We start from the raw sequence: 27,164 nt of genomic DNA, 5'->3' as shown, positions 1-27,164 counted from the left end.
TTTATCCGCCGTCATTACCTTATCATGAGAAAGGAGTCGAAGAAAGAAATTTATTTTACAAGGATACTCACGACTCCGAACAACATCGATTGGAAATGTTGGCTCATCTTGTTATCCTTCGTTCTTTATACCATCCTTCACTGTATAGTGACCATGTTCATTTCCAACCCAAATTCGACTATCCAAAACACCTTCTTGTATGGAGATGGAAGAGAGAAGATTTGATATCGTGGAAACTTCATATGATATGATTCGAGGTATCTTTGTCTAGACATAAAATTCCACCTTATACCACAATCCCTAACTTCATACATACTAGCCACCACAAACTCTTTGGTCCTTGAAGCTTTATACGCCAAAGGAAACATATCACATAATCTTCAATCAATTAGCCAAACATCTTCCCAAAATCTAGTTTCCTTGCCCGCACCAATTTTGAATCTAATATTATTGTTGAGATCTTGTAGCTCTTTATAGATATTAAACCACAAACTTCCGCTTTTGATCCTTTGGGTTGGAGAGTTTCCCATCCGATGGATATTTCACCAAATTTTTCAACGATAATCTTCCTTCATAAAGCATCTTTCTCTAAACCAAAACGCCACCACCATTTCTTTAACAAAGCCGAATTTACTTGCTTAGTTCTTCAGATGCCAAAACCACCTATTCCAGTTTATATTATGAAAGATAATCAGTATGTCATCCATCTGATGATTCCAATTCACCCTTTCAAAACAAGATTAAATTACTTAGAGTAATTTAAACGAGACATTATAAGACACTCCAAATAATGGACTAAACCCAAAAGTTTTAAATAATTCAACCATAATAAGATTTTAAATTTTTTGATATATTTCTAAAACAATGGCGTTTCTGTAAATATGTACGTTTCTAGTAGCTTTTTTAATCTGGTATTATTTAATATACACTTCTATCATTAATTTTGATTGAAATTACATGATATAATAGAGCTTAGTAATTAAAATGAGGGCTTATCGGGTTCATGAGTTAGGGGATGGTAACAGGGATCGACCTTTAATAAAAATAAATGATTTAGATGTTTTGGTAATAATAGACAATAGATTTTGATTTTGATTCTTAACTTTTTAATTTCTTGTCTTCTCTGTCTTTTTTCCCTTCTCTGGGGAGCTTTGTTTTGGTTCTTTGGACTTTCTTTACTTTTATCTTCGGATCTGATGGATCGGCTAATAAAATCTTGTTTTTCAAAATGATCCATTTATACAACAGCACAAGGAATTAAAAATAAGTGATCTGATTATAAATGGAGAATGACATATATCTGATGAAATGCTGCAATAGATTGAGCTAAATGACTTACCAGCTAGGGCTGCACATGGGACGGGACGGTACGGGTTTTTGCCTAACTCAGTACCTGTACCTCCCTATGGTCGGTACCTTACATGTGTACTTGTACCTGTACCCGTGAAGTACGGGACGGGACGAGACCTGTACCTGTTTAACTCAGTACGGGACGGCACGGGACCGGTTCTTTACCTATAACGTATGTAAAAAAAAAAAAAACTTGAAAGTTCTAAGTTTAATAACTTCAACTATTAGGACCTGAATTCATACTTTAAAAACACTACAATAACAACACCAATACATCCATTGTAAACAATTTGTTTCATTTGTGTCAGCTTCAGCAATTTGTTTCAGATCAACACGACTCAACATGCAACCATTCCCATTTTACGCACTCAACAACACCATCAGCCTCCTTCCATATCAACCTTACCAGCTTCATGGCTCTATCTGTTGCGGCTCAATACTACCTGCAAGTCAGGTTCAATACTAGAATTAATTGCAGCTGCATAATTCCACCAGAACCCTGCAAACCTATATATTCATCTAGTCACAATTCATTCTTTTTTCAACTATCCATCCTTGACAGCAAATCAATCTCAAACTGATGACCAACTCATTGTTCTCATAATCATGACCCTAACTGCAATGTCATTGGCTCCATCTCCTGAACCTGCACTTTCAGCTTCACACTCAAACCACAAAATCCATTGATTCTTAATCTTCTTCTCAAACCCTCAGCAACGACAACACAGATATCGCTCTAGCTTTGCAACCGCCACCAATAGACCAATATCTCCATTCACCTGCCATATCACTCCCCTGCACTTGATCTAACACCACAAGCTGAACCCTTGATTTCAACATGAGAGATCCCCTTTTCTTCATTTTCGTCACAGTGAAACCAATCACACTCATGTTATTGAAAAAATCAGAAAACCCATCACTCAAAATAACAAACAAAATCAAACATAAATTGATTCAGCTCAGATGCATCAAAACCCTAAAATCAAAAATTATATTCATCAACAGAACAAATCAGGACATGTGTGATGCATCAATAGATTCAATATTAATCTTTACCTGTTGTTGTTTGTTATTGACCAAACAATCAACCCATATGAATTTATGAACCCTGAACGATCAGTAATCTAAAGAAATCTACAAAATTAAATAGAAATTGACAAAAACTAATTAGTTTTCAAACACCCTAACTATTATTAGGATTACAAATATCAAATCCTGAGAAGGCCACCTTTAGGGTTTATCTGGTGATGACGACTAGAAGATGGTGGCTGAGAAGTTGGTGGTAAATCTGGTGATAACGATTAGAAGATGGTGGACGATGGTGGACGTATACGTATTTCTCTTCTTTGAGTGGAGAGGAGCCTGAAATAGGGAATAAGAAGAAGAAGAAGAAGAAGAAGGAAATGAGGAGAATGGGGGAGAGAATACGATGGATAGGGTATAACCCCTACTATCAACGGCTGGAATTAATCCCTAATATCAACGGATAAAGATTCCAGGTACTACAGGACGAGACGGGACGGGAATAGCCTAGGAACGTTACTTGTACCTACTCTAGGCCCGGTACCAGTTTTTGGTACTTGTACCTGTCCCATCTGACAACGGTTCCGGGACGGTACCGGTACGGTACCTTCATTTCCGGTGCGGTTCCATGGGACGGGACGGTTCCTGTGCAGCCCTATTACCAGCTATTGCGTCTGGGAATGATAAAAGAATATGGACATCTGACTTAACATGCAAGTTTACGGTTGCTAATGCCGTACAACAAATAAGAGAGAAATACCAGCAGGTCAATTGGGCTAAATATGTGTGGAGCCCTTATATCCATCCATACACATCATGTAATGTGTGGAAAATGCTCAGAGGAGCATGTGCAACTGAAGAAAATATCAGGAAAAAGGGTTTCAATACAGTTTAAAAGTGCTATTTATGTGGTAATGGACAAGACAACATGGATCACATCCTATGCGAGTGTTCATTCAGTCTGGAGATTTGGAACTGGCTTGGAGGTATGTTCAGTCTCAATACTCCCACCAAATTTGATGAAGTTATTACATGTGTTAAAAAGCATAGTCCTGCCATAAGACATATATGGTATATCAGTGCTTTTTCAGTAATGGTGGATGGATGACAAGAAACTTGAGAATGTATGAGAATACTAATCCAAATGCTGGAAAGTTCAAACACAAGATACTTAGCTTCACAAAGGAATGTGGCATGAGAATTAATGGCACCATGAAAAACTGTTTGTATGATTTGAACATTATAGTAAGCTTTGGGATTAAAGGGATCAAAAGCAAAAACTCTTCTGTAAAAGAAGTATTCTTTAGACTGCCTCAAATGGATCAAACTTTAATATGTTGTGATGGTGCTGCAAAAGGTAATCCAAATGCTGCAGGTATTGGTTTTATTGGCAGAAAAAGTAATGGTTCATGCTTGGGAACAGGGAGTGGAGGTTTAGGAATCACCACAACTACATTGCAGAAGTAATGGCACTAGTTGCAGCAAGGGAATGGGCAGTGAGTAAACATCTCAAGAATGTATGTTTCAGTTTGCATTCAAAGGCAGTCATAATGGCATTTTTCAGGGGCAAAATTCCTTGGATTGTCAAGAACAGATGGAACAAGGTGACTAATATTTTAAGTACCATAATCTTAAGACATTCTTACAAGGAAGTAAACTTCTCAGCTGACAATTTAGCTAAGAAGGGAACAAATCTCAGAAGAGGAGAAGTAATACTATATGATGGCAGGCCAATTTTTTTTGGGAATAATAAAACAAAAAAATTCTCATTACTTTAGATTCTCTTGAAAATAATCTAGGAAGATAAATACTGTAATTTGCTTTTAGTTATTTTTGGCTTTTAAATAAGATAGTCTTAGCATGTCAAGACTTCTTTTTACATTTGAGTTTCTCTATTTTTGATTAATAAAATTATATGATTTAGAAAATAAAAATAAAAATAAAAAATCTTCTTTTTGCGATGTATCCTTTCTATCTCTTCTGATGGGTCAGGATTATTATTGTTTCCTCTCATATTTCTGTTTCTATGATTAGATCTATGTTTGTACTTATTTCTCTTTCTTTGGTGATGTCTGCTTCTTCTAGATCTATCTTTCTGTAATGAGTAGTGGTTGCTCTGATTCTCTCTTATGTTTCTAGGTTTCCTTCTCTTTTCTTCTCCTAATTTTCGCTTTTGGATTTAATTATTTGCTTCTGTTTTACATTAAAACGAATCTAGAAAAAATAAAAAAAATTAATTAATTAACTTTACTATAAGCTTTGATGGAAAATCTTCGACTTCTCTTCTCTTTCTGGGAGTTTGTTCTTTTATAAATGAATTCAAAATTATTATCCTTTCTTTTTCAAAATGGTTTTCGAGATTTGATTAACACGAATAATTTTCTTGGATCCAGATTTTCAAAAAGATTTATCTTCCTCTCTTCCTGATCTTCTAATTTATAACCTATGTTTTCCTTTCTTTAATCATCCTATTTTCGTTTCCTCTCTTGGATAAATCTGTTTTTTTTTTCTCGGAAAATGATGAAAAATTCCTTGGATTCGGCTTTGCTTTAGAGGACGTATACCCTATGCATCTTATAATTAATCTTCATTTGTCTTCAGATCTAATCAGTAATTAAAAGTAACTTTTAAAATTCTTGAGGGTTTGAGTGAGTTTTGCAATCTATTCTCCTCTCTCTTTGTCTGGGTAACTAGGAGTGGATGGTTTTTCTTTTAAAATGAGTTTCATTAAGTTTATCTCAAGAACAGGGAATGATAGTGTTTCTGGGATTGTCCTCTTTCACTCACTTAATATCTCTGTTATGGTTCTTAGGATTGACTTCCTCTTTTCTTGCCTGATTATTATTTGCCTAATTATTATGTTTTCTTGGTCCGATTTGCTTATGTTTTTAGTATTCAGTTTCTCTTTAATGATTAGAATCTAATTCTACTCCTTGTTTTCTTCTTTTGTTTGTCTTCTTTTCAATTGTTGGTAGGATTTCACTTAGTTTTTCTGAAAATCTCTTTGTGATTTAAAAAGTCTGCCGTGAAAAAAATAAATAAATAAATAGAACTTTTTCCAAGACTCTTAACCTAAATCCGCTGATCCCAAACGCCCCAAGGTAAGTCCTTCTTAATTACTTCCTTCCTTTTAACAAATTTTCGTAATGTTTTTACCCCTGCTTATCTTAACATCAATTATGAAATTTCATTCGAAGGCGTCAATTTTTTCTCTCCAAGGAAACTGTCATGGAAGTATTGCGGTTGGTCTACATAGGAGCCTTTTACTCCACCATGTCTCTTGAGATTATATTTTTGGTTTCGTTATTTATTTTTAAATTGAATATCATATATTATTTAGCTCTCAACTCTAGCAGACAGTAAATATCCTGGAATAACCGATAGTAATACCTGGTCTTCTTTTTTGGATAGTTTAATTGCTTTTTTGTTTTGGGTTGGCTATTCAGGGAACTCTTTTCCCTCTCTCTGCTGTTGTTTTTGTCAGTTGTTATTGGTTCCATTTTTATAATTTGATGACAACATTTCAAGTCCACTAGTATGGATTTTTAATGAACATTAGGATTTCGGTATTTTCTTTGAGAAGTGATGCCTTAATTGCTAGATAGCACATCACTCGTACTATTTTAAATTGCTTTGTTCTTAAGCCTTTGTTTTAAGTCTCTAGTTTTGTTATAGTCCTTTTACTTTGTATGTAACTTTTTCACCGGAATAGCTGAGACCGAACAGTGAACTAGCTTCTTAAATTGCATTCATCTTATAAGGTTATATTAGTTTCAGTAATATTTAAATTCGGTTAAGTTTTCAATTCGTGTTAGTTACAATCTGTGTTATTTCTGTTTACTTCATTTCCCTATCTATATGTATTGTGTCTGTGTAATATTACTGTGTAGTTTAACCTATTTTTGTATTTCTTCTTGGAATAGGAAATTGAGGACTCATGTGAAACAATATGATGCTGGAATCAATACTGATTATGTTTTATATGGTTGTATTTTTTCGAAGATGCAACTTTCACCATTCAAATCTTCGAGGCAAATACTAAACAGTCGTCCTCAATCATTAAGAAGAGATCTCTTTCCTGTATGAGCCGTCGTGACACTTATATCATACGTGTTCGTGGTAGAAGGGCTCAGGAATCCATCTTGATAGTTTTATCGCAAGTTAAGGCTCTCAATCTTCACAACTTGTTTGTGAATCAATACATGCTGGCAGTATTAGAAGGCTACTCATTGGGTATCGATGGAGAACGAATGCTTCATAGTTTAATGAAGAATTATAAATGTTTGTGTTATCTTTGCAGTTTTAGTTTTAGGGTCTTCTTTAGGACCTATCGCGTTGTTCTCTTTTCCTTAGTTAAGGTTTTATCCCTATAGGTTTTCCTTTTCAAGATTTTTAACGAGGCAACAAATGCGTGTCCAACACCTCCAGATGGTTTTATCTTTTTCTTACTTCTATTTGTTATTTATTTTTCATGTAATATCTACAAGCTTACTGTTGTAACCGTGGCTTCCTAAGTTTTAATGAAACACCTTATCCACAAAAAAAATAAAAAAAAATAAAATTAAAATGAGGGCAACTTAGTAATTCAGGGAATCTCCTACCAAAAATACCACTTTTCTTTATATTAGTATATAAAATAAGAAATAAGAAAAAATATTTCCTTTTTAGAGACCTAATATGTGAATCTCTGGAACTCGGTTATCCCTCATTGTGACCTCCTTAATTAGTAGGGATCTAAACAGTACGACTCTTCATTTGAAACCCGTTCGAACTTCAAAATTCAAACTTCAAACTTCAAAACTGATCCTTTGATTTCTCTTTGAATCCCTAATTCAAGTATAACCTTGTTACTACCACCATGGATAACACAATGGAATGATGTTGCTTTGGTAATGTACATACCGTTGATTACCAATTATGATGTCAAACCAAAATCCTCGTTTCATACTGAATGTTAAACATTCACGTGGGGCTGTTTGGTAACCATTATTATAAGGATTATTTGGTTTTTGGTACCTATTTTTTGACCAAAATCTGGGTTTGGTCTAACATTTGTCCAGGCTTTGTGTTTGGCCTAAAGACCAACGTTTACCCGTGTTGACTGAGTTACATGGAGACGTGTCTAACAGTTGACTTAGTTTATTCTTTTTTGCACCCCTTAAATTACTATGTATTCACTGTCAGAGGCCCCAAAAAAACTATAACTCCTTTTTTGCAGCCCGGTGTCTCTTATTCTCCTTCTTTTCTTTTCATGTTTCTTTCTTCCTCTACTGTGTGATTTCGAGTGATAAAATTGCGAGTTAATTTGAGTGAATCAACTAGTGAAGCTCGTAGATGAAACTGGAGTTATAATCTACAAATTACGAAGGATATTTTGCTGCTACGAATCATGAAAAATTAGAAGAATGGTAAATTAAATTAGGTTTTTCAGTTGGTTGATGTTTAGATACAAAATTGATGTGAAATTGATCAATTTTTGATGGGTTTGTTTCTTATTTGAATTATGGATGGTTATACATGATTTAATTTTAGATTCTTAACCAAATCAATCAGAAATTAGGATTCATACCAATTTAGGGTTTGTTTAATTCAACTTTTAGGTTTTCTCTGAGAGTCTCAGAGAAGGATTAGGAAAGGAATTGAAGCTTCTTCTGTTAAATCAAAGATGGGTTTTTGTTGGATTGAATATTGAGACTAGAATTGGTGACGTTCTTGATTTGCAGGGAAGAACTGCTGATACTGTAAACTGATATAGGCTTGCTACCGAGACTTAAAGTTGAAGATGATAAGTGCTCGTTTTTAATCGAGAGGGTTAGGAGAGACTGAGAAGGTGGAACAAGTGGTGATGACATATGGGTTTAACTGGAATTTGGTTTTACAGAATAACTGGTGCTCAAGTTGAACACATAATTAGAAATTGGAAGGGTAAGCAATCTGAGGGTGAACTTTCGCAGCAATTTGTAGTACATATTACGGTGAATCTTTTGCGTCAAATTTATGACCATTGGCCCACACTGTGCCTAATTGCACTAGCAAAATGCATGAACTTGTGAATTTCAATTTCTGTACTTACCCGATTTGGGTATGGCTGTAGTTGTGCCGTGGCCGTTGGATGTTCTCAAGATAATTAAAGAATAGTTGTTGAACCATTGGATTTTTGGGGCCCCTGGTAGTGAATACATAATAATTTAAGGGGTGCAAAAAAAAAAAACCAAGTCAATAGTTAGACACGTCACCATGTAACCGAGTCAACACGGGTCTTTAGACCAAACGCAAAACCTGGACAAATGTTAGATCAAACCCAAGTTTTGGTCAAAAAGTAAGTACCAAAAACCAAATAACCCAAGCCCATAATCCATTATATATCTCATAATGGATTATGTATGTGTTTGGTAACCATTATAATAATTGATTATTTTGATTATAATTTAAATATGCATTATTTTCAGAAACAAAAAAAAGTTATTTTTAAAACTTATTATACTCAATTATTTTAAAAAAAAATTGAGTTGAATTTTTTATTCTTATTTTTTCTAAACTATCAAGAGAGAGTTAAAAAAACAATAGGAGACTTGGAAAAAGTCCTAGATCATTAATTTCTCCTCTCCTTTTTGAAAGCATTATTCAAAGATAATCAATTATTTGAGAAAGATGTTCGTGAAAGTTTGTTATAAAAATAATTATACTGATCATTTATTTATTTATGATTATCTAGATGATAAATTTTACCAAACAAGACCATATATAACACGACACCATGATCTGATTGCAATCACTAGCCAATTCAGATCTATTTGAATAGCTAGACGAGGCGCAATTAGCCCAGTCCAGATCGCGATCGCATACACAGGATAAGTAATCTTTCAAAATGCTTTGGACAATTGGTATAGTACCGACACCAGTGATAAACAATGATAATAAGTATAACCCAGAAATCTAAAATACCAAAAGCCAAATCTCCAGTGTGAGATTTATATGTTTCTCTGCTGGGACACATTGGGGCGCTAATACGGTTACAGTACCAGCACACGACACAACCGACTCATCCAAACGCAAACGGTGTGATTCAAATGTGTTGCACCATTTTTCTTAAAACTAATGACCAAGCGTGATGGATGTGAGTCCCTTGCTGGAACAGACAAATGGAGAAATTTTGCCATATTACTAATTCAAAAATTATAGCATCTGACCACTTTTCGCATCATGGTTCAAAATGAGATTTTCAAAATGGGGATTCAAGATGAAAACCTTTTTTTTTCCCTTTTTCTTTCTACCCCAAGATCAGAAGAGTGGTCGACAAACCAGAACCTCTAATTGAAACAGGATGGATGTACCTATCTCCAGGATTTTTTATTCAGGAACAAACTCAGCTTTGTAAATATGGGGAAAATATTTTTGTCATTCCAAAAATTCTGAAATTTTGGGAGGAACATTATCATGTAGACTCGTTTAAGAGGATTAATCCAGAATACACTCCACCAAGGAGATATACCCAAGTCTCTACGGGTGGTTTTAACCGGTCATCAGGTTTGGTCCCATTTTTTTTTTTTTTTTGATAAATAAGGAAACTTTTCATTAATGGGATTTCAAGATTACAATGAGTTTAAAATCGAAAATAAGAGAATATAAAATAAGAAGAACATACCGTAAGAGTATAATACCGAGAAACCCGACAAGAGAAAGAGAAGGATTAACGGAGTAAGACAAATACAAGTATGAATAAGATCCGATTAAATCGAAAGAATGATGGTTTTTCTCGGAATTAAATTCCAACTATTTAGTTTGTTTTTCTTCTTTAGAAAGAAATGCTCCCAAAGTAGGGGTGATTTGCTCAAATCTATTGTAAATAGTGATGAAGCTTCCGTCGTCAAAAAGACTACCGATGAAGACTTCTTCGCCGGATAAATTGATGATGAAGATTCCGATGAAGAGTTCATTGCCGGAGACAACAAAGATGGAGATTTCGTCATTGGAGAGCATCACTATTGATCTTAGAACCCAACCCAATAACCAAAAATCGCCATTAAAGCGAAGATAAACCTCAAAAGAGTAGAAAAAACCACCAAAATGGTGTAGATAAGTAGAAAACATAATAAAAACTAAACTAATCTACTAACTAACCCTAAAAAACAAGGAATAATGAAGAAATCTGCTCAGATCTAGTCTAAAAATGGACTAGATATGAGCAGAAAAGGGTTGTTTTTAATGATTTTGTTGGAGAAGAAGAAGGAGTGAGAGAGAGGAGAGAGAATGAATGGTATTGTTGGACTTATCTCGTCCCATTATTTCTTTCATACATCATGTGATATGTGGCGTTTGTTTGAAATGAATGGATTCACTAAAGAGGCACTATGCCCTTTAGCAAGACATCACGTTCTTCGACCCATCATGAAATGAAAGCGTCTGGTAAGATCATATGTGGAGCCAGTATCGGTATGCATAGAGGATTTTGTGGGCAAAATTCCATTTAAGGAGGGTGGATTGATAAGACCGCGTCTTATCGGTCATGTCAACGCTGTTGACTTGATACGTTACGTGACCATGTTAAGCTTATTCGTTCCTTTATACGGGTCAAGCCTATCAAATTATGGAAGCCACCATGACTAACAAGCGCAAAACGCGACAAGCGCTCAAGTCCATGGAGGCATGAGACATTGAATAAAGCGTATTATCTTCATAATATATTTATTTAGGTGTTTTATTATATTTTAAATATTTATTTATTTGAAGTTTATATTTGTTTAGAATAGTATTTTAGGGAATAGTATTATTCTTTTATTTTCCAAGTAATGTAGCATATAAATAGGCATTTTCCATTCCAATAGTAATAACAAGACAATTATTAAAAAAATTGCTACCCTTTGGTTTATTGATTATTTTTAATCATGACTTTTTGAGCTTGAATCTGCTGGCCGTTGAATAAGAAACAAAATCGTTTCTTATCAATTCTTCCGCCGTCGTTATCATCATCGCTGGTTCACCCAATACCATCATCATTACCATTCAATAAATAGGCATTTTCCATTCAATAGTAATAACAAGACAATATTAAGAAAATTGCTACCATTTGGTTTATTGGTTCTTTTGAATCATGATTTTGTGAGCTTGAATCCGCTGGCCGTTGAATAAGAAACAAATTGTTTCTTATCAATTCTTCCGCCGACGTTATCATCATCGCTGGTTCACCCAGTACCATCATCATCACCATATTTCAGCGTATCCATTAAAAACAAAAAACGAGTCTCTCAAATTCGAAACATATTTATCCGCTGTCAAGCCTATGTTTGCGTAGACTATCCTGTTGCGGTCAACAACTTCATCTTTTCAATCTCCAAATTTGTTTGGTAAGTTGTTTGTTTTGGGTTAGTTACACTTTTATACTGGCTCCACATATGATCTAACCAGCGTCATAGAACAAGTCTCTACACCATTTACGGGACTAAGGTATTACCGATACCAAATACCGTAAAATTTAAAATTTAAAAGTTTTAATCCCTAATCCACGAGTCTTTTGACAAAAAAACACATCTCTAAAATGTCGGTTCTATTAAGAAATTGTGACCATTCACAATCTTGGTTGGATAACCTTTATTCGTGCTTACAATCGACACTTGATTTTTCATGAAACCATAAATGACAGAAATATGTCAACTGATGATTATGTGAATACTTTTCTTTTTGCTGCTAACAGATGAGGATTTTATTAACTCAAATAGTGCATATTGTCTAATAAGATCCGATCCTCTATAATATCAGGAGGATCATCCAACTAAATCTTATTCACTCTAAATTTCCTACTGAATTTTCCTACTTTGTCAGCTACTTTATTACATAATCTAGGAATGTACTTACATTCCCAATATTGTACTGACTTTAAAACATCTAAAACATCAAGCAAAATGCCTTCATTATCATATGCTATGACTGAAGAGGTATTGTTAATGTATTCCGCGATACTCTTCAGATCAGTTTCGAATAATGTGTAAGCTGCAACTCCTTACTCCATCTAACAACATCAAGAAAAGCCAGGCATTCTGCTTGCTCAACATCTTTTATTCATGCATGGCAGTTTACTGCACATCCTTTCCATGTGCCTGCAAAATCACGCAAGATTAAAGCAGCTCCAGTTAGTCCTGTGTTTGGATCAAAAGAGCCATCACAATTAATAGATAAAAAAAAAAGGTAGCTTAGGGGGTGTCCAAGTTGCTGTAGGCTGCATATTTCTATGAGTTATAGATTGATTATCGCCATTACTCCTGTGTAACCTGCCAATGTAACTAGCAAAACAGATAGCTTTTCTTGCAGTGACTTTTGGATCAAGTTTTATACTCCAAGCAACTACCGTAGCAAGATTCACCCAACTGTATTCTGTCACATTCTGCTTGTCTTGTAGAAGCCAGCTTTGAAAAATTTCAATAATAAAAGTATGAGGTCTTTGTAGAAAAGCACTACCACCTGGTATTTCCATCCAGACAGCCCTTGAATAAGGGCAAAAGAATAGAATGTGTAATGTGCTTTCATCAAACTGGTTGCACATAGGGGAAAGTTGGTTGATATAACCACATGCTCTAGACAGTCTTTCTCTTAAAGGGATAATGTCTGCTAGGCATTTCAAGAATAAATGTTTCACTCTAGGCCAGGTACCCACATCCCGTAACTCATTCCATTTTACAGAAGATCCTTGTATCTCAGTTGAGAATTGAACAACACCTAGACTAATCTCATAAAGCTTATTGTATGCTAACTTTAAAGTGCAACCCCCATCTTTTGTGAGTTTCCAGATTAGTTTATCATCAATTGTAGATGATATCCTCATTTTAATGATCATGTTCACATTTTGTTGATCAAAAATATGTTCAAGAAGCTACAGATTCACTGCATTAGCTCCATAACCCAAACATAATCTTCACTGCCAGATATATCTTGTCTTGGAATGTGTGGACTATCCATTCCAATAATCCAAACATCCAACCATATTTTTATTTTATCACCTTTTCCTATTCTCCAGCAGCTGTTTGCCTTTAACAAGTACATATTATGTTGTAATCCCCCCAAGACCAGGAACAATCCTTTTTAGTATTAGCATGTAGCATGCTAGTAGTTGGGAAGCATTTTGCTTGAATTGCTTTGGCCCATGGCTCTTCAGAACTTGTACACATTGTTGATACATGAAAATAACCAATCCTGGAATAGACATCCCCATAACCTACCAATGGTCCCTTTTAGGATGGAGAGACTAGTGGACTAGGCATAACCCATTACGATGGGATAGTTCTAATACATCCAAGAGTATATGAGTTAGTTGGGCTTTGGCCCAAGAGGAAAGCCTCTCAGGGTTTGATAATAACTTAAGGAAAGGGAAATAGTAGTTTAGTAATATGTTAATCTTATGGGCACTTATCCATAAGATGGTCATTATAAAAGGGGAAAGAGGGCACACTTATTGAGACATCATTAATCCACCTTGACCTCTCATAGACCTCTCTACACCTTGGGAGTACTTTCTGTGATTAGGGCTAGTTCCTCCTTCCTACGTTTTATCCTATCAACATTGCGACCACAGTGGGAGGTTCTTAGCTTCTTTTCCAGCATAATACTCCCAAGTGCGAGCCAGGAAGTACCAGTGGGCGGAGCACTACCAAATCCGGATCATGTTACTGTAGAAGACGTGCGCGGAGAGAGTGATGATGAGATACGTTTCCGCGCAGTGGTCACTACACCCATTGTACAAGGAGCAGGAGCATCCCAGGGTGCAGGAGCATCTCAGAAGAAAAGAGAGATTCTTAAAGAAAAAGCTACAGCTGAGACGAGCGAGCGAGAAATGTCTGAAATGCAAGATGAGTTAGACGCATCTATCAAAAGGCAGCAAGAACTGTGCGTACTCCTAAAGAGAGCGAGAGAGCAGAACATAACAACCTCCAGGACGGTCATCTCTAAGAATACTATCCCGAGAATCACGGAAGACACGATTGCGAAATACTTAGAGACTAACTACCGAGTGACAAAGCACGATGCCTATGACTCGCTGGAACCACCATACTCCGTGGAAGTTTCCGACTATCTATATCCTGAGGATTATACATCACCAAAATTCAAGACATACAGAGGAAAAGGAAATGCGCAAGAACATATAAGTCGCTTCTTATCAGCTATGAATGTTTACGCTCAGGATGAGAGCCTCTCCATGCGGGAATTCCCGAAGTCACTGACAGACAATGCTTTTACTTGGTATGACAACTTGAAACCCGAAAGCATCAGCTCATGATACGCCTACAACTTTTCTTAAAGAAATTTTTCTCTGCTCAAAAAAGGGTCACATCGATAGATTTAGGAAGATGAACCCAGCGGGTAGGAGAAGAGATCGGCAAATACATTACTCGTTTCCGAGACTTCACGCTAGAATTCCATGAGGATATCCCAGAAGAACGCCTAGTGGAGATCTGCATCAGAGGAATGGACGTTGTTTTCCGGCTAAACCTGAAAAATTTCAAATTCCAAACCTTTGTGGAAGTAAAGGAGGCTGGAGCTCGGATATCAGATTGTGCGGACGTTATGAACTCTGGAGTGGGCGGACACATTTGGAAATAACATTCTGTCAATGCTGCACCACACCAACTTTTAACGATCAAGGAAACGAAAGAGGGAAAGGTGGAGATGCTTTCGTTTCTTAACGCGGAGGACATTTTGGAAGAAGGGGAGGAAGAACGGATGGAGGTAGATCCAATACGCCACCATCATTGCCGTGCAAGAAAGAGCAGATAATAGGAATTTTGGAACAATGGGTATTGAACGAGGAAGAGACTCTACCTCCCGTGTCCGTATAACCTACAACAACGTACAAAACGCACAAGCGATATTGCCACTACCATATGAGAATTCATCATCCGACCGTAGAATGTTACTCCCTCCGGTACATTGTGCAATGAAAACGCCCTAGAGGATAATTGGAGATAGGAGAGCAAAGCATCAAGAACGATCCGCTCCCTCAGCATAAAGTTATTATGATCTCACATGACCCTACTGAGGAAGAAGCCTGGAAGCCTTGGGAGGACGTAGAAGAAGAATAAGTGTGTGAAGTTTCTGAGACAACAATATTTCCGGACATGAATAGATTTGCTAGTAAGTTTGCTCAAACTTTTTTGGCTCAACAGTTCTTCGATTCTCTGGGTTTTAGTGAAAACCAAGTCCGCGAAGCATCAAAGGCTATTACTGCGATTGCGTTCGTAAAGGCGTGCAATACAATACCTAGAGAGGCTATCACCTTTACGGATGGAGATATATGTTACCCGGGAGAGCACCTTCGCCCCTTATACCTGAAAACTTTCATCAATAAACAACCGCTCAAGCGAGCTTTCATAGATGGTGGAGCCTCCCTCAAACTAATTTCACTACACACGATGGAGTTATTAGGAGTATCAAAGACAACAATTAAGATGCGCGCGACGACTGTGAGAGGGTTTGGAGGACAAACTCAAACGGCAATTGGGATATTACACCTGATGATGAAGATCGTACCTATCAGAGCACTCACTCCCTTCTACGTGCTTGAGGATGATACCACATTCCATGTATTACTCGGGCGAGGATGGCTCCTGAATCACAAAGTGGTAGCATCGACGTATCATCAATATGTTAAGACTAATACTAGAGGAAAGCAGTTCCGGATCCCAGCCACGAGCAACCCATTCATACTGGAAGAAGCTTACATGGATGATGCAGTCTTCTATACACAACCTGTCTTAGACCAAGAAGAGCACTCATATCTAACACCACTTCCAAAATGGGAAGAATTCCAGCCGAAAGAGCAAGCAAAGGGAAAAGCTAAGTCAGTGTTCAGTTGTTTGAGGGTAAAAACTGATTCTGCTGTTTTTGGTAAATTTGGGTGTGTTGATGAGAAAAGAATCTAAACCCTAAACAAATGCATTGCAGGGAGTACTTTAGATTCGAGAGATAAATTTGTACAATTCTGGCCTAAACTGAAAAGGCGAGGGTACCCAAATATACCTCAAGCTAAAACTTTTCCTACCTATAAGTCCTTTCTCCGAAAGTGATTGTCTATGGACTGAGTCGAGACAATACAACTAATCGGTTCACACTTCGTGTCGTCTATGGATACGAGATGGAGACAATACAACAACGAAGTATGTTTACATGATATAAAGGTTCGGACTTAACCAAACACAATAGGATTGTTTATCAAGTAAATAGGAATTAACGTTTGTGTAATTTACTTTAATTATAGTAAAATAATTATAATGCGGAAAATAAAAGTAAATGACACAACAAGATTTTGTTAACGAGGAAACCACAAATGCAGAAAACTCCCGGGACCTAGTCCAGAATTGAATACTCTCAGGATTAAGCCGCTATACAAAATTACACTTAACTTCGTATAATTAAGACCAAGTAACTAACCCTATAGTTCACCTAGTTCCGTCTGTATTCCCACGCCTCCGACTTATGAATAAGTCACGTACTTGGAACAATCCCTTTGGTTCGTATTCCAAACAGTAAAAGAACAAGAAATCTGTTTGGTATCAACTCTATTCAACCAAGTGATATGAGTCGGACAAAGGATCTTCCGTTTATCTCAACATAAACTCCTTCGTCGGGTCTAGATATATCTTATGTTCAATCACCCAAAGGTAATCGATTAAGATTAAGCCAACAACAACTTTAATCCGAAGAACCGTGTTGATGCCGATCTACTCAATTAATCAATCCAATCTACCGCAAATATAAACCTATTATTAATTGGATCCTCTTTTACCCAAACGAGTATTGTGCACACCAAAGATTATAAAACCCAAGTCAGATCTTCAATATCTTCTTTGTCTTCAAATATTCTTAAATATTCAATAAAAACGTGCACACAATCACTTGAATCTCTTGTGATCAATCATGCACAGAACGGAGTCTGTTAACAATGGATTATCACAAGATCGTCTTTAGAACTAACAACAGTCTAAAGATCCCTGTCGAAACTCTGAACTAGTTTGAGTGAATCTTATATCAGAAGAGAAGATTCTCAAGAATAAACAAACTAGGTGCAATCAGATTTCAACCACCGTTAGTCAATCAAATCAATCGAAAACAAAGATAAAACGAAATTATCTAGTTTCCCACCAACGGGTGGCGCTAGAGCTTCTCAATCCCAAAGAAGACTTTAAAACAAGCGGCCGTAAGAGATTTCACCTAATTAGATTACTCTCCTCTCCGATAGGCGGCTACACCAGTAACAAAGACAAAAGAGGAAGTCTGTTGTTACGAAGGATTAGTTTGCTAGAAAGGCAAACTTCGTGTATTTATAAACAAGGAAGTTTGGACACCAAGGAATTTCCAAAACCGAAAATATTCTCAAGATATTCATTAAAGCACAAATTCGGTTTCCATAATTCCTGGAAATGCTCATTCCAAAAATAACAATCGAAATCTCTCGAAAAATCTAATTAGTAAATGCACATTACTAATTCTGTAATTTCCCTACAAACATAAATTAATAACCTTAATTAAAAGATTCTTAACTTACTAATGTTTCGATCCTGGGATTCTCTTCCCTTAGCCGTTAAGGAATATCTTTGAACAATTAAAGAAATAAACATTCACAGCACGTGTTCAAAGTTTGTCGACATCTTTACTTTGTAAGTTCTCTTTCACACTTATAACCTTGAAACCGATTTGCCACACTTCCAGACAAGTTTAGAATTGGTTCATCTGAATTTCAAGAACTATTTTATTGATCAAACCAACATTCAATCACAATCATGGGTTTACGGTTCTACCAAAACAATTTTCGGTTCTACCTCCATGTGAGTACTATGCTGATGTGATTTGTAGATAGTGGTAAAAAGTGATTCGATTCTCGAACTTGTGAATGATAACTTTAGACTTAAATTCAAAACTAAATAGAAAACTCGCTAATAGTTATAACAAACACCGACAAAGTTGGTATCAATATTAAAAGAACACTGAGGCTAAGATTCCACTATTTTTCAAGTTCAAAGTGATTTGGTCCAAATATTTATATTCATGCAATTTTCTCGTTTAATCTGATTCTAAAATATTGTAACTAATAGATTTTCAAAAGTAATAATTGTAAATACCAAGTATGAAGCATCAAGAGTCTATAAACTAAGCACACTCCATCAAAATAGATCACAATCACTGAAATAAAAATCATATTCAATAATAGTCCAAGGAAAATAATCATAATAATAATTACAATAAATTAAATAAAATAGATTGTACCGCTTTTTGTTGGAAAAATAGCTTCCTCTATCGCCTCAGCAATGGGGTTTAGCTCCTCATATTAATCATGATCTCAAAGTAATTGTTTATGGCTCAAAAGATGATTAAAAAGATGAAAAGTGATAATACAGACGATTCACAACAGTTTGCTGGTGTTGCAGAATCACCGTTACAAGGAGAAATAGTAGCTAAAGACCTAATGCAAATATGTGATGAACGACACATAGGTATTGCTGTGAAACAACGATAGTTTGCTGCGACAGTTGCTTGTGCGTCAATGTTCTTCGTGTTCTTCCTCTTCAGCAGCAGCAGCAGAATATTGTATTTTTCCTGCAACTCGATCTTTAGAGCTCTCTATTCTCCTCTAAACTTCTCCTAAGTTTTCGTACCGACCCCCAACTACTCGATATCCTTCTTTGAACCTCCAACTCTTTTTATATACTTCATAGGGTCATTAAATCCCGAGAACACCCCTGTTTTTCTTCTTTTCCAAGTTCCGGCAAGTTTGGTTATTATTTCCTTTTTCTCTTCTCACGCGGCTTTCTGTTTGATGCAAACTCTTCTAAAAATATCAGTAAATCTTGCAGAGTATATTCTCTTCCAATCTCACCACATTCTTTCCAAAAATACAACAAAGATATCCCGTGATATTAAACCTCCTATGTTTTATCCCAACTCGACAACTACTGCTCTTTTTTCGAATATGGCCGCCTTACCTTCCCTGTTTAATCTTACACTTCACTCCCAATCCAAATCAGAGAAAATCTCCGACCAAATCTGGCTGGAAAGTACGCAATTCAACAACCATTTTCCCGTGAAAGTCTCACTCTCTGTTTTGATACAACTCGGTGTACATCCTTGCTTTATCGAATCTAAAGCGCTTGGAATCCATGTTTAGCCGTTATAGGACAATACCAATCAAAAACAGAAACCAAATCCGTCTCAAACTCTTCAAAATCATGTCCAGAGAATACGCAAGAATAACCAGGTCTTCCCGCCAAATTCAGTTCAAATGGGGAAGAACATGGATGCCCCCTAACCAGAGTAGGGATGCGAATAGCGGCTGCCTGGAAATGGGATGCTCCTTAGTAATTAGGTTACCCCTTATCCAAAGCGAGAGTCTGAATAGAAAATGTCCTCCTACGAACGCAAAAACCACTTTTCGAGCCAATTTCGCTGCAAAATCTTATTTCTCCAAAAACACCTGCAAAGACACAAAATGCCAAAATAAGTACAGAAATGGGTACTAACAATATATGAAATTGATATCAAAATAGACACATAAATGTGTCTATCATATGCATAGTCACACTAGCTTCCCAAAGATTCGGTTGATTAGGTACTAGGATCGGTTCCCCATATATATATGGTATCTAACTTATATGTGTTGCACATGTCCATAGGATCGGTTCCCCTTTGCACCCCTTACAAGGATCGATTCCCTTTCCCTTACTAGGATCGGTTCCCTTTCCCCAAGGCAGACATAATCCGATCATACCACAGGTGATTACTTAAGATTGGTTTTACTAATAAAAGTTATACCAATACAAAAGTCAAGACTTTGTGAATAGTTCTACCAAGAACACAACAAGTTGTGAGCGGTTATACTCTATCATACGTATTGGTTGTTCATAATATATGCAATGAATAACAAAACCAATAACTCCTGGCAATTTCCTTTTCGGTCCACAAACAAGTTTACGAACTTACTTCCTTAGAACACATGTAAACATTGTTCCCTAGGATGAAATCCTCACCTCATACCCATACATAATCACAATAACATTCAAATGATTATGGCGATGTCTTATCTACAAAGTTTAATGATTAAGCAATAAATCTCGTATTGTATTCCTTAATATTATGTCTATCTAGAGTTCATATATGCTTCGCAGTTATGTTTTCAATATGCACGACTTGAAAGATACGTTAGGGAATGAAACAGTTCAAGTCAAATATCACTAACCTCAAGTGGAAGGATAATTTTTTTCGTTGTAGCTCCTTGCTTCTTCACATCTTCAATACTTCGCAATAATTGTAATGTCTCGTATCCTAATGCTTTCAAGCTAACCTATATGAAGTTTAACTCTAGTACATAATCAAGCGACTCTTAACATGAGTTTTGATTCGCTAAAATATGTCAACCAAACTTGACATACCAACGCTTGGTGGGTTCAACTGAGCAATGCTCTAACATAAACCAAGAAATGTCCGTTCCAGACTTGCTTCGGTCACAAAGTGAAGGAAAAGGGTTGATCTTAGGGAGGGAAGCGAAGAAGGTGTTGAGATCAAAACTATTGAATTTTGAAGGTGTGGATATTTTATGACTTGTATCAGAATGTGGAACTGGCTTGCATAATGTAAGCTATCAGTTCTGGGTGTTTTATGGATACTATCTTGACAACACTTGTCCCTTTTTTTGTCGAAATAGGTTGAAAACCTATTTATACAAGTCATTTGAGCGAAACCTTGATCTCGTAGGAAGTGGAGAAGGTTAAGTGATGGAGTAGTGGGGTTGTGTAGGAGATGGTGATCATCACGTGGTCACTCCTTCACCCACTTCTCTCATTGTTGTTAACCGTTCATCTCTTCCTGACACGTCCTCATTATGGGCGCGTTGCATGCCGCACGCTGTAAACCGCCATACCAATACCCCAGTAAGTATCCCCCAGTTTGCAACATGTGTGATGTCTCGAGTAAGTGGGTCAAGTCGTTGGACTTGCCGTAAAGAATAGCATACAATGCTATTAGGTGAAACAACTAAGTTGTTTATGGAGTCAATATTTATAAAATATCGCATGTGTTCGATGCATGTAATGCATCACTTTTAAGCAAGCATCTCAAGAAAATCAATATGCATGAAGCATCATTGTTTCAAAGCTTGATTGAATAAGTCGCGGATTGAGCGTCTTAAAATAGCAGCATGTACGACCACCTTCGAGTGATCGTTTGAAGGCCGCATGGGCGAGCCATAATTTGGTCGATCGTTCCCCGTGACAGAGTGGCGGCCGGTGATCATTGAGGTACCTTATTGATCACCTAATATCTAATCAAACTGTCCGACCAAGATGGCGAAGTTGGACGGACGAGATGGTTTGCGACAAATGTTTGCCGCCGTTGATATAATTTAAGGTTTAGGGACGTGCGGACGTCCATTCTTTGGCTAGTTGAGTCCAAGCACTGGGTGCTAATTAGAATAGATCGATTGGGCATGCTGAAGACAATCCGCCAGCGTGCATGCCTACATCTCTTGGCCCATCAAAATCGGATCTAGGCCACTCGATTCGGCTGGTGAAGATGAGTGGCCACGATCAATTTGCGATAGAAATATATTGCCGCAAAGCGAAAATTAGGGTTTTGGACAGCCGCGGCTACTCCAGTTCGATCGAGCAATTCGATATTTCATTGACCTCCCACAGGTAAGTCGATCGTACACGAATAGAGTTGGGCCGATGGTGAACTCGTGTGCACTTCCCTGATCGTCCAAAATACGATCTAAGCCATCCAAACAGGTTGTCTAAGTTGGATGGTGGTGATCGATTTAAGACACTAATGTACTTCCGCGACCCAAATTAGAGTTTAGAAGCATCATGCCTGCCATAGTTTGGGAAAACGATTTATTGCCTTATGGTCTTACCGTGGACAGACCGATCGAGTAGGGGAAAGCTGGGACGCCAGTGTGCATGCTAGAACTTCCCTAATCACTCATGAAGTAATCCAAGTCGTCCAACCAGGCTGGCAAAGTTGGACGGATGTGTCGCTTTTAAGACTTTTTTGGACAGTCTATGCTCGTTCGAGCTTATTTCCACAGCGTGACCACCCTACTTAGGGTTGGCATTTGGCAACGCTGGGATGCGTTTAGGAAAGGTCCGATCAGTTGGGGCGTTGGTGGGCCCGTCGATGGTCATCATGATAGTTTCCTATTTCCACCAGGGCTTGGCCAGGCTTGTTGAATTGCTCCACCAAATTGTGTGGCCATGATCGTTTCTGAGACTGATATGGTCAGTCTAGATTTTCCTTGAGGAAATCAAACATGTTCAATTGAGCCGCCTTTAGTTAAAAGCGCATCGATACAAGATTCTCTTTGTCATATAGTGACGTAGCATGTGTGGGTATTTTCATGCAAATCTCAATACGGGTACATCGGGAGATTCATGCTATTCTGCTGAGAATGAACACTTAATCGTCATGTCATGTCAATGATGAGAGTTCGACTGAGAACATAGCACGGAAAATACTAGGTAAATCATTCATTAATTAATAATGCTGGTATAAAATAGAAATCACAGAATATTTGGGATTGCTGCTACGCGCACCATTCTGAGTGAATTTCATATGCATTGAATTGTTCAATGAGCGAGGGTTTTCGCACTCGTCACTTTTCAAATGTCTTTAACCCTTGCAGGGGTGACAACACATTAAATACTGGTTTTACAATTTTAGCCTTGAACTAAAAACCACCATCAACATCAGTCCATCGCGGATGGGACCTGTCACCGGAAGTTAGAGAGCAGTAACCGAAACAAAGAATATCCAGTATAAACACTTCTCGTGACCGGAAGGACATGTCTACCGCTTAAAGCAATTATCCGGGGAAGTCTCCCATTGCCAACAAGATTGTGCTATGTCATTAGCGGATGAAGAAATGGCGGAGACAACCCCAGTAGTTGAAGACTCACATGAAGAGGTAAAAATCTCTATTTCAGAGGAAGAGATAATAAAAAGCTTACTTGAGGAAAAGATAAAAGTCGATCCCACCCTCGATGGGTTAGAAGAAATAAACCTTGGCCCGGAGGACAACCCCCATTGCGTGTGCATCAGTAAGCATTTGGAAGAAAAATAAAGGTTACAGATGATTAAGCTGCTCCGCGAATACCAAGATGTGTTTGCGTTCACGTATGATGAAATGCCTGGCTTGGATAGTAGTTTGATCGCGCATAACCTCGGTGTCTCACCCGAGTACAAGCCAGTTAAACAGCGAAGCCGTAACTTTCCGGAAAAAATAGAGCTCGCCATTAAGGAAGAAGTAGAGAATCTACTCAAAGCCAAATTCATCAAACCAATCAAACATCCCGTGTGGTTAGGGCTGCACAAAACCGAACCTAACCCGCGAACCGAATCGAAATCGGTGCATTATTAACCGAACCGAAGTGAAACCGAATCCCATGGTTTAGGTTTCAGTTGTCAGTTTCAGGAAACCGACAACTTCAGTTTCGGTTAAGGTTTACACTCAAAACCGAACCGTAATAACCGAAACTGATAACAATTCTATATAGTAAATTAGATTTATACCATTGATCTTTTAGGTTTAATCGTATCCATTGATTTTAGGTATATAATTCATCCTCTTCTTCCATCGAGCACTGCAGCAGCACCACTTCTTCCTCACTTTTCTCTAATTTTTTTCTTTTCCTCTTCGTTGAACCACCACCACGACCAAATCTAGATATGAGTCGTATATTTTATCCCTCGCGTAAGCGAACTACCGTTCCCAGTTCTCCTCAAGCTCATCCACAACTAATCACCATTAATCAGTCTTTAAAAACCATTTTTTGTTTTGCTGGTTGTGCTAATGAATGATGCAGATGGTGGCGTTGATAGAAATTATGGTGGTGTTATTGAAGCATCCAGTGCCGGATCTCTACCAGGTGATGATGATGACTCTAAGCCAGTTGATAAATCTTATAAATGTAAAAATTAGGGTTTTAAAAATCCGAAATAAGCTATAATTAAGATTTCTCTAAATTAGTTCTAGTTATGTTAAATTAAGATACTAATATGAACTGGGTTGAGGTTTATTTCTATAATTTTTTTTGATTCAACTTGAATTGAGTATTTTTATGATAGTTTTTGTTAAAACCGTGAAGTTGTTAAGGGAATTCATATATTGGAATATTTTGTAATCATTGTATTTTTGTTGTTCATATTAATTCAATTATTACTGATCTTCTTGGTGTTTAATACATACATATTAGCTTTGGCAGTAATTGGATGAAAAAAATGAATTTTCCGATCTATATAGTAATTTGTATGAATCAGGTAAACTACATATTCATGATACAACTTGAAGTAGGCCTAGGTTTGTGACCTTATGTAGCATGCAGATGAAAATATCTTTGAGTTTAGTACAGTTAAACCTCGATAAATGAATGCCATCGGGACCAAAAAAAAATTGTTTACGGGGTTATTTATTTGTCGATAAATGAATATATATATTCATTTATCGATAAATGAATGTTTATTTATTTAGACGGTATTTTCTTAATCAAGAAGTTAAAATGTATAAGAGAAGATGTACAGATTTACCTAGAGGGTATTGGTCAAAATTCTTATCAATAATTCAATGGTCATAGAAGAAATATAACCAAGGATTAGCTGGTGTCATTTTTAACTTACGTTATACAAATGTGATGGACGTCAAACATCTTTTAAACTATCCTAACGAAAATGATGCAATTATTGAATCTCCAACATATGAAGAAATTATTGAGTCAGTAATATATGATGCGAATGATCCCGAACCATATGATAGTAGCATTGTACTAAATATGTCATTCAAAGATGCCTTTCAAGCGATGATCACCGTAAAAAAATTACCTGCTACTTACTTGCTACAACATGAGCAAAATATTCCAGAAATTATGCAAGCATTACATTAAATTAAGGATGCAGTGCATTTTGGTTTGGGTGGAAGAAAAAACAATCAACCATAGATGAAGAATTAGCTTCACATTTTAGTTTATATCTACATATATTTTTATGTAAAATTTACTAATTATGTATATTGGCTTATTCTTATATATATTTTTTTATATGAAATTTAGTGATTATTCGTTTATATTTCTATAGAGCCTTTACAGATTCAATTTTTTTTATTCATTAATGCATTAAGCGAGGTCATTCATTTAACCCCTTGGCCCAAGTCGGGACCGGAAAAAATTATTCATTTGGCGAGGTTATTCATTTATGGAACATTCGTTTATCGAGATTCAACTGTGTTTGTGTACAAGAATTTTTGTTTTTTCTTACACATTTTATTATCTAATTCTTTATTTCAATATACATTTTCTGATGGATTCCTTTTCTTATTGCAGTCTGGTTGTTGTAAACCACCACAAGAATGTGGCTAGCTTTGTATGTAAATCTGCAGCAGTTGGTAACACCACCTCAGCAAACCCTGATTGTTGGAAATTTGCTCCTGCTGTTTGTTTTGAGTGTCAGTCTTGCAAGGCAGGACTTCTTTCAAACTTGAAGAATGAATGGATGAAAATTATTGTCCTGAATAACATTTGATGAAGCACTAGTGTTGTATTTGACATTTTAAAAATTGGCATATGTATTTTTATATAATAGTCTGTCAGTTTTGTGAAACTCACAGAGATAAGAAAATTTTGTGATTTTTGCCGGTTAACAAAAAACCGACCAGTTTTGTACCGAAACCGGGAGGCTCAAAACCGAATAGGCTAAACGGTTTCATCGGTATATTGAAAAACCAAGTACTCCGGTTTCAGTTGTTTTTTTTCCAACAACCTTACCGAACCGAACCATGTGCAGCCCTACGTGTGGTTAGCTGATATCGTACCGGTAAAGAAGAAGAATGGAAAAGTCCAATGATGCGTCGATAATCGAGATTTGAAGCGCATGTCCTAAAGATGATTTCCCAGTGCCAAATATAGATGTAATAGTGAATAACACGTGCGGATATGGTATGTTCTCTTTCATGGTTGAGTTTAGCGGATACAACCAAATAAGGATGGCAGCGGATGACGCTCATAAGACAGCTTTTCAGACACCGTATGGAAATTTCTATTATGTTGTGATGCCATTCGGATTGAAGAATGCAGGCGAGACTTATCATCGGACGATGGTAGCTATTTTTCACGACATGATGCATCAAATAATGGAAGTATACACAGATGATGTCGTGGTAAAATCAAGAGCTCGAGAAGACCATCTAGATCATTTAAGGCGCGTTTTTAACAGATGCAGAAAGTATCACTTGAAGATGAACCCCCTAAAATGTGCTTTCAGAGTTATCTCCGGAAAATTCTTGGGATTCATTGCTATAGAAAAAGGGATACAGATCGACCCGGACAAGGTACAAGCAATAACTACTATGAAATCACCTGCAAATGTGAACGAATTACAAACTTTTATAGGAAGAGTGTCTTATGTCCGGAGATTCATCTCCGGATTGGCGCAATTACTTTCCGCATTCTCACCCTTATTAAAGAAGAATGAACCATATGAATGGGGAGAGGATCAAGAGCCAGCCTTCCAAAAGCTTAAAAAATTCTTAATCAGCGCACGAGTCCTGCGACCACCTGTCAAAGGCGAGCCTCTCTATATGTACACAACATTTACTAACGTAGCAATCAGAGCATTATTAGCTCAAGACCTTGGCAACAATTAGTTGTGTCTGATCCATTATATTAGCAGAGGTTTTAGAGAAGCAGAGTTCATGTATTCAAAAACGGAACAAGCATGTTTAGCACTCATATATGCCACCAAAAATTATGATCCTATCTGCTCGCTCATGAAAC

The 27,164-nt window shown here is 36.8% G+C and overlaps 2 long non-coding RNA genes across 2 annotated transcripts; both read left to right on the top strand.

The window, feature by feature from the left end:
* Positions 1 to 4,318: 4,318 nt before the first annotated feature.
* LOC113362052 lies at positions 4,319 to 6,821 on the top strand. Its single transcript, XR_003365521.1, has 2 exons — positions 4,319 to 5,474; positions 6,297 to 6,821. It is a non-coding gene; the product is annotated as an uncharacterized LOC113362052 (long non-coding RNA).
* Positions 6,822 to 7,630: 809 nt separating this feature from the next.
* On the top strand, positions 7,631 to 8,519 carry LOC113362051. Its single transcript, XR_003365520.1, has 2 exons — positions 7,631 to 7,781; positions 8,097 to 8,519. It is a non-coding gene; the product is annotated as an uncharacterized LOC113362051 (long non-coding RNA).
* The last annotated feature ends 18,645 nt before the right edge of the window (positions 8,520 to 27,164 follow it).

The sequence above is a fragment of the Papaver somniferum genome, chromosome 3, assembly GCF_003573695.1.
Source record: "Papaver somniferum cultivar HN1 chromosome 3, ASM357369v1, whole genome shotgun sequence".
NCBI classification, from domain to species: Eukaryota; Viridiplantae; Streptophyta; class Magnoliopsida; order Ranunculales; family Papaveraceae; genus Papaver; species Papaver somniferum.
Note: the sequence above shows the minus strand (reverse complement) of the source record. Positions and strands in the feature narration are given on the sequence as shown.